A 9,797-nucleotide genomic window follows, 5' to 3' on the forward strand; every position below is an offset into this window, starting at 1 on the left:
TGGAAGAAATCACAACAAACTAACCTTTGATCACTGTCCCTGACACATCTTTGTGACTGCATGGCTATCACTGCCTGTGATGTCATTGTGTCAAAGGACACACACCATCGATTTTGAATATACTGCTTTGGGTAAGGGTGTTGACTTTTGGCTCGCCGGCTCACCGGCCCACCGGGTGACAAAAAGTTCATGCTTCGGCCCCACATTCAAAAAGGTTGGACAAGCCTGGTTTAGCTAGACGTTTATCACACCCTCAATAAACACACTTGAAATGTGGACACTTGTGTCTGTCGTACTTTGATACCATGCCGTCCTTACAGGCCTAAGAACACTAATACTACTGGGCCCTTTAGCACACTGCCCATTGTTCAGGTAATAGAACTGCAAGATGAAGTGCCTCAAGAGGAAAAAGAGCTATGGATCAAGAGAGGGTGTCCCCTCTGCCGCACAGATTTAGTGTAGAGACAGAACAGCAGAGGTAAGCCTGTAATGTCTAAATAATTACTCAATGTAATATTGTGGAAGCTCCATTATCCAGCGCATGTGTCAAAAGAACACGTGGCCGCAGACATTCATGAGAGCTGGTTTGTATCCAACCTCTACGAGGTAGTTGCTGAATTTATGAGCAACTGCATGGCCTGCCAGAAGTTCTTGACAGGACACACCTTACAAACTGTCAGAGCAACATTACCATGCCCGGAGGGGCCCTTCCAGCATTTGCATATTGGCATGCAAGATAGATGTGCCTCTTATGATAGTGGTGCCATGCCCTTTTTCACATTGGCTTGGCCAGGTACCTGTGCCAATAATGATGCAAAATCGGCAGATCAATTCTTAGTTCAAGAGGTGTTCCTGAGGTGGGGTACATGTGATTAATAGAGGTCGGATAACGGACAGGACTTTGCCAACTACCTCTTTAAGGAGGTTACAGACCTCCTAGGTATAAAGCACTGACTATGCTGAGTGTACCACTCTCAAGCCAACAGATTGGTTGAACGCTTAAATGGCTTGCTTAAAAAGTGGTTGGCCCAGCTGTCTGCAACACTTGCCAAATGTTGGCTATATTGCTTGCCTATCTCTTTATTTGCCTTACGCAATTCACCTGGAGAGGATCATCACTTGACTCCGCACAAAATTGCTACTGGCAGGAAAATGCATGTACCTCTAATTCCTGCATGTACAATGTGCCTTTATCTCCTGAACGTACAATTCCGGATGCTAACAGCTCTGCTCAGATACTGGAAGAAACTCACAAAGTCTCACAAATACATATCTCGTCAGGTACACCCATATTCAAGCCAGCTGGCCGGCCAATGAGATCTTGCCAACAAACACAACACGAGAAGAGATTTGTGCTCCAGCAGCCCTGCCCCTCTACTCTATGGACAGAATATTTGTTCATAACTTCACAAGATCATAGAAAGAGCCTCGCTTCACAGGGCCACACACTATCATCTACCCCACACCAAACACCAAACGCTGTAAAGGTAGCTGACTGCCGTGCATGGATCCAAACATTCCAATGTTCACAGATACAACAGCATCGGCCCCTTGAAGGTGAGGAGAGGGGAAGCACTTGATGGGGATTATTGCTTAGTTGTCAATGACTTTCTCTGCTATCAGGTTTTACAGGAGGCCTGCGGAGGAGGAGGACAATAGGCCTCACAGCAATATTAGCAATGATACAAGAAAGACATTATTTTGGTGTAGTGTAGCGTTTTTGTGCATTGTTTTCATTTCGATTTGGTTTCTAGAGTATTTGACCGCACTAATAGAATAATGAACAAATCGGAAGCAAACCAAATGTATTTCATGCAGATATGTTTCATGATGACATTGGGGGCAGGCTGGATACGGCATCTGGTAATATGTGGTACGATGCTATGATGCGTGTGGGATGGGAGAGGGCAAGTGACACTTGTTATGTGTGCTCTCTCATCCCACACGTCACACGGACACTTAAGTTTTTCCTTCCTCAAGAGATCGCGGTAGAAACATGGGGGTACCTAATGCACCTGTCACTTTGCAAAACGAGGGGCCTTATTCATGGTCAATCAATGACGGTCCATTGGGTTGATGAGGAAGAACAGGTGTAAGCTGACAATATATGCAGCTGGGAATAATGGCAAAAAATGAATCTACCAAACATATTATATTGGAATATGTTTCTGAGGGGGTAAGAAAGGGGGAACAGTTGTTCACAACACACAGCAGAGTGCAGTGCTGATATGCAACAGTGCATGATATTCCATGGTGTCACACAAGGCTATTAATGAGGAGAAAGGAATCTGTCTTTCATGAAATCCAATGGGAGGGAGAATGGTACAGTATCGAGAAGAAGGGTTAGTGGGGTTTGAAGAGGATGTAGTGGCAAAGATGAATGACAGCTGTAGTGCAACATGGACCAAATATTTGCATGTGTTAACCTTGATAGACGAGAGACACCAACCAGTGCAAAGAAAAAGCCTCTTACATGATTTTCCTTCTGTTTGGATCCACTGGCAACACATCTTGGGTCTAATGCTGGATGCACCAAGGTGATGTGTGGGACACTGAAGAGTGGGATAGCAGCAATAAGGACCACTGATGGGCATGCCTGACCAAAGCATGCGCCTAGCTCCCTTCCGACTGGGGTAGGCTATGCTCCCTTGTCAAACAGTACAGCCCTACACTGGTAGTGCCTCAAGCGGAAATTGATTCCCTTCAGTGACTGACCTGCAGTGATCAAGAGGAAGATGGCAAGAGAAGAAAGGATTCAAGGGGCTCGAGCACACACACTGAAAATAGACAGGCGCAGCAGCAACTATTAGTCCAGCAAATCCTCTGAAAGTTTGGCTCCAGTCCCACCACATTTTTGCTTGTTCTCAAAGGCATTCATGTTTTTTGCATCTCTTCTGCTTCAATGGGTCCAAGCAGCAGCTAATGCCAAGTGGCTGCAGGTGACAAGGTACGAGTTTTTACAACTGGCAAACTCAACTAAAAAGGACTAAATGTGGCAAGGGAAGAGCTTCAGGCAGTCAGACTGGTGGCAATCCAGAACAGATGTGTGTTTGGATGAGATTACACCACTGGATGGTGGTGTCTGCCACATAATAGGCAGTAGCTGCTGCACAATAATTCCAGCTAATGATGCAGCTAATGGCGCTTTGACAGAGGCCATAGAGGACATTCATACACTTCATGAGACCATGACAAAGGAAATGAATGCAGTATCAGCAGACAGCTGGTTTGACTCTCTTTGCTCGGGTCCCAGCATGGTTGATGAACATTTTTATAGTGATTGTCCCGATGCTTGTTGTGGTGCTCATCACATTCTGTGTGGGCTAGCGAATATTACAGAAATTTAGGGGAGGAGAAGATATAAAATGTCCCTGAATATTGATGGGACAGGGGATAAGGTACACAGTAAAAACACGGGCCCAACACAGTCCAGAGCAAATGAATGTGATTTACAGAGGGTGGTTACAATGTGTGGAGAATCCTGCAGATCCCCCATTAAAACCCTGCCCAAAGTCCCTTCCCAGGTGGCCAGGAGAGCGAAGACACTTCCTGATCCTAATCCTGGGGGTGGTGTACTGTGGGAGGATCACCTGGGTGGAGATGAGGCCCAGGTCAGAGGGAAAGTTTCGCAGGGTGAGCATGGTACTTCTCCTTGAAGGGGAATACTCTTGCGATAGACTTAGAGGAGGAATTAACTTATTGCCTTTCTGATATATGTCGGCCTCCTTGTAAGGATGGAAGGGTGAATTCCAAAAAAGTGATTCCAAATAGTTTTGTACCCAAAGAACCAGTGATTTTTACCTCTAAAACCTATATCCTCCACAATGCCAAAGGTATAACAAAAGGAATGATGAACATGTGTCTTCTCCTGTCTCATCTTTCTCTAAAACAGTTAAACCCTATAATTTCTCTTCCAAGAACATCAAGGAAGGCAAAACCATTCTTAAACCTTTTAAAGAAGTAGACGAACCAAATTTCTCTAAAATGGACTACATGTCCCAGAGTCCCTTAGGGACTGTGATGAATAAGAGGGCTGGAGAGGCATGTACGAGCCAAGGACAGGCAGTCAGGCCTAATAGCTTTTGGCAAGGTCAGGGAATTCGTCCTAAGGGTCTGTTCCTGAAGCCCATTAGCCCACCTGAGGGGCATAAAAGGCTGCAGCTGGGAGGAGCTGTAGAAATAAGCTGGAGCAGGAGCCGGAAGTTTGGCAGTAGTAGTAGAAGAAGCAGAGCACAAGGCTGGCAGTTCACTAGAAGTGTGACCAAAGAAGGGATGCCAGAGCAGAGGAAAAGCAGATTTCACCTGCAGGAACTGATTTGGTCCTGTGCACACAAACCCTGTTTGACTGTGGCTGCAATGGAGCAGACTGAAAGAAAAAGGCAGTCTTTCCATGTGCGCCTAATTGCTGTGAATGTGAAGCCCTTGTGCAGAGGCGACACGAGGGAAGCAGGAGAAAGAACGACTCTACATATCGAAGCCAGATCGGAGACACCCATACAGCAGAGGGGTGTTGGTCCCAAGAGTGCCTGTGGCAGTATCAGCAGAAAAAAATAAAATGGGAAAGTAGAAGCAGCCCGCAACTGTTGTCATTGTGGAGTCAGTGAAGGAAGCTCCATACTCCAAATCATCAGGAATACTTTGCTGGTAACTGTATCCCTCTTAATTGTTGCTCGTGAGTAAGTGAACATGAGTAGAAGCTGTTGGCAGCCATGGGAATTTGTTCTAATGTGGGAATTGTATTGCATACTTACCTCAGCGAAGTTAAAGTACCCACGTGAAGAGAAAACCTTTATTTTCTCCCATTGTTAGATCTAAAGAGTTACCGGATGGTTGCATGTCTCCTATTAAGGAGGAGAAAGTTGCTAGTAAACTTTATGAAGCAGAAGCTGACTTTCCCGCATTTTTACAAGAAGCCAATCTAACATTAAAGACAGGTCCTGCATACCTTTTTAAGTGGAAGTTCTCCATCAAAACGAAATTGCGTTTACTTAAATTAGTTTCTACAGAGAACCTTAATTCTTGTAACACCTTGACAAATATTTAACAGTTGTAGAAATTGCTGAAGTTAGTAGAAGAACACTCTTATCAAACGGCCTAAACAGTGTAAAAGGGGATCATACGCTTCTTACCACACGGTTAAGCTATATTTACATCACAAAAGAAGGTATACTGATATGTGTCTAAGACCCTACGGGTTCCCATGGCAAAGGATATGTCAATTATCCCAAAATTCTCTTATAAACCTTAAAACCTCTTTATATTAAACACATAGATATTGATACTCATAAAATGATCACATTACATAAAACTCCATGAAAAAAACATATAAAAACAGATTTTATACAAAAACAAGACACAAGAATATACACATGCTGTGGGTTAAGTCTTTTGAATACTTGATCAACCCCATGTGAACCTTCACATTGGAGTTGTGATTATTTTCTATCACCTTGATAATATGATTATTGCCTCGACCCAACTTGCACAAGTTTCTGTCCCTAAACACACATATAGATGTAGGACATTCATCAGGGGTATTTTGTTGCTTGTGTTCTATGCTGGTGATAGATTCTATTTTCCTATCACTTTTTTTCTTTGCCAGGTATGTTCGATGACTTGCGGACCCTGTGGGTTAAAGACAACCTATTAGGGTTTTCTTTGTATTCATTAGCATATATTTACTATCTTTCAAGTCATATAAATAGACTCAGATATTGGTACCCCCGATCCACCTAGGGGGATAAGTATGCTTATTTTTTACATACCTTCCAAAACTGTGGTGACAAAGTTCCACAGGCGGCAGAATTACCACTAAATGGTAATTGAAGGAGGACAAGATTTCCCTTTTCTTTGGGAATATCGCTCCCAATGTCTTCTATTCTGTAAAAATTGGGTAGATGTAAAGGATACTGTTTTAGAATGTGAGACTATATATTAGATCCTGGTAATTCTTTTATCACCCCCAACACGGTCTTCTTACCTGCGTTGGAAAGAGGTAAAAAAATAATTTTCCTTCAATGTTCCCACTGTGCCTTAAAGGCGGGAAAAGAATTGGTTCAGGAATAGACCAGAAGGTAGCTGGAAGAGGGAGACAAGAAAAACCAAAACAACTACAATAAGTGTGTGGTTCAAAAAACCACTCTATATCACAAATTCTGCTCATGAAAGATGTTGTCAAGTGTACTAGAAATTCCTTCATTTACTATTAGGCTGTTTATTTAGTGTGTATTCTGTAGCTGATCTTCTACGATTTTTGCAGAGCTTTTATTGACAAAGCACAATTCTGTCCCGGAGTGGATCTAAAAACAAAAAAATGTATTCCATTTTAATATTGGGGCTATATCGCTCACTAATCTCACTCAGGCACAGAGTCTTATTTCTGTAGCTTACCTTAAGTTAGGCCACCTCTGCGAATCATAGATTCCTTGCTCGCCAACAGCGACTGTGGGGAGACCACTCTCTTTTATATATGGCTGTATGAGCGTGCGCGATGACGTCATCGCGTTGTAGGCGCGACGACGTCATCACGTCGCGACGCGTGCCTTCATGGCCTTACCGCTCACGTGGGAGCCGTAAGGAAAAACATAGCCACAAAAGGCCATATAAATAAGAAAAAAAAAAGAGAAAGAAAAACCGGTAAGGTGTTCTATCAAATACGGGTCATAGATGAAAAGTATGATTAAAATAATGTGGATGTAACCAACCACCATTGCCACTATGTTCCTAATTGGTGGACAAATACAGAACTAAAGAAATGTGGTATCTTGAAAGATGTCATTAACCACCATTGCCACTATGTTCCTATTTGGTGGACAACTACAGGTACGTAGGTACCACGTGTCTCCCTATTAGGGAAGCCGCTTTGTCATGTAACAATAAGGATGCCTTATTTATCCCCAATGGACGCACAAGTGTTACTCACAGCTAGTGTCATCCTTTTCTCTTGTATTGTCTATATTATCATAAACAAATTTATTTCTCTTACTTATTGTATGGGGTGTCAATAACGGGTAGATTGAGCAACACAAAAACTGCATCTCATCTAGGCATTGTGCCATTCAATATTTTCGTTAAGTCCACGAATATGGCTCTGGGTCAAAAAAATAAGTTTCTGTTCAAGGCTTAGCAATTTTTTGTTTACTTTTTCTTGTGTTTTGCCTCTTATATGTTTTAAGATGGTCCAATTGAAATCACTATGTTTGTGGTTATTTTCCACAAAGTGTTTAACTAATGGAGCTTGGTCCACCTTGTTTTTGATGCAGCTTTTGTGCTCGATCATTCTCGTTTTACATTTCCTCATTGTTTGACCAATGTAGATCAATCGACATGGGCATCTGATAACATATATCAAATTTTCTGTATTACAATTGGTATGTTCAGTAATCTTCCATTCCCTTTCAAGACCTAAATCTACTGTTGTTGTTTTTCTGGTCTGTGCACACATAGTACAATTACCACACGGATGGTGTCCTGTTACTGGCGGGAGATCCCACAATCTTGTTTGTTGGGATTCCCTTGCTTTAGTGCTGCCTATATCATTTCTCATCACTAGGTTGCGTATTGTAGTGCTTTTTTTGAACGCTATGAGGGGTTTTACACTTTCTTTAGGCATCACTTTCTTCCAGTTCTTATTAATAATGCCCTTGATCTTGTATGATAGGTTACTGAAGGTATTTACAAATACTAGTGGAGTTTCCTTGTTGTCTCGATTTTTGTGAAGTTGTTGATCTAAAAGGGCCTCTCTGTTGTTATTAAATGCCCTTTTAGCTGCATCCTTCACTAGACGTTTGGGATAACCACGTTTGGTTAATTTCTCGATTAATTTGTTAGCCCCGTCTTCATAGGATTCATTGGTACTGCTGTTTTTTTTAATACGCAAAAATTGCCCAAACGGTAAGTTAGCCTTGACGTGTTGGGCATGGTGACTGTTGAAATGGAGGAGAGCATTTTTGTCTGTGTCTTTGGTGTAGGGTTTGATAAGCAGAAAGCCTTGATGATGATATATAGATATATCTAAAAAATTAACTAGAATATTACTCATATTCATAGGGAATTTAAGATATCTATTTTGTTCATTCAACCAGGTAAGAAATTGATTGGCTGCATCCTTACTGCCTTTCCAAATGATGAAAATGTCGTCTATGAATCTTAACCAACACAGAATGTTATCTTGGTATGGGTTTGAGCTATGATAGATGACAGTCTCCTCAAACATGTTGACATAGAGGTTTGCTAAATTGGGAGCCATCGCGGCTCCCATGGCCGTGCCTTCCACTTGCATGTAAAATTGGCCCATGAACTGGAAAAAATTGTTAGTAAGTGCCATCTCGGTATACGATTTGATGAATGAATTGGGGACCGGATGACCGTCCTCCCTTTGAAGAAGTGTTTCCTCAACTTCTTCAAGAGTGGCACGTTGTGGTATGTTAGTATATAGAGCTTGTATATCCAAACATATTAATAGATTATTCTCGGGATCAAAAGCATTCCCCTCAATCCTGTTAATAGCATCAGTAGTGTCTTTTACGTAGCTCCTCATCATGGGTATAAATGGTCTGAGATACAAATCAACATATTTGGATAGGGGTTCTAACAGGGAATTGATGCCCGAAACAATGGGTCTTCCCGGGGGATTTTCCAAACTTTTGTGAATCTTAGGCAAAGTATAAAAGACAGGTACTCTGCCATTGTTCCTCATAAGGAAATCCCCTTCTTGTTTGCTAATAAATTTCATATCTATAGCTTTAGTTACTTTGTCTTTGATGATAACCGATAAATCTTCGCTAGGATCCCCATCGATTTTTCGATAGTGGTTGGTATCTGAGAGGAGTTTGAGACATTCTGTTACATAATCAGTTCTGTTTAAAACTACTATGGCTCCTCCCTTATCCGCTTGACGGATAATAATGTTTTGGTTGGTGCCCAGGGATTTCAGAGTGAGTTGTTCATTTTTACTCAAATTTGAGTGTTTAGGGACCCCTTTGGATTCCAAAATTTTGATCTCTTCCATCACTTTTTTTTCAAACACAATGGACTCCGGGGAGTGTGAGGAGGTAGGAGCACAAAATGTTGAGGGGTTTCTAAGGCCACTATGGTTGTGATTATCACTAAAGGAATTCTCCATGAAAAACTCTTTGAGTTGGATTTTTCTCATAAATTGTTGAAACTCGATTCTAAATTCAAAAGGATTATGATATTTTGATATTACAAAATTTAAACCCTTGTTAAGAACTGATGTTTCTTTATCTGTAAGGGGTATAGAGGAAAGGTTGACTACCAACCCCTGTGGCTCCGAGTCTGCATTCGGTTCGGAGCCCACTGTCTTTGAGCATCGCCTCTTTCTAAAAAAGGCTGTCTTTGTCCATTTTTTCCACGGTTATTCCCTCTTATGCCCCGTGCTCGATTGGATCTATTATCTTCTTCACCATTAGTACCACTCCTTCTGTTGTATTCCTCATTCTCCTCCGAGCTTCCACTTGAACTATAGGAGGTATTCCTAAAACAGACTCTACGGTTTTGTTTTTGATTGGGATGTTGTCCTGGTTTAGGCTCTCCAAATTTGTAGTCTTTATTAGTATATGCGAAAGCCTTCTCATGTGTGAAGGCCTGTATATCCTTTTTCATACGTTTTACTCTCTCTGTGATTGTCTCTGTCTTAAAATCTTGCATTTCTTTCAAATGTTTTTCTAAGCTGCTCTTGAATGATTCTACCTCAAATTTCTTTCTAATTTCTTCTTCTAATGACTTCAAATCAATTTCAATCTTCTTGGCAGTTTCCTGTGCCGTTTCTATTATCA

This window comes from Ambystoma mexicanum, chromosome 12 (assembly GCF_040938575.1).
Source record: "Ambystoma mexicanum isolate Mex_15411 chromosome 12, UKY_AmexF1_1, whole genome shotgun sequence".
Classification (NCBI taxonomy): Eukaryota; Metazoa; Chordata; class Amphibia; order Caudata; family Ambystomatidae; genus Ambystoma; species Ambystoma mexicanum.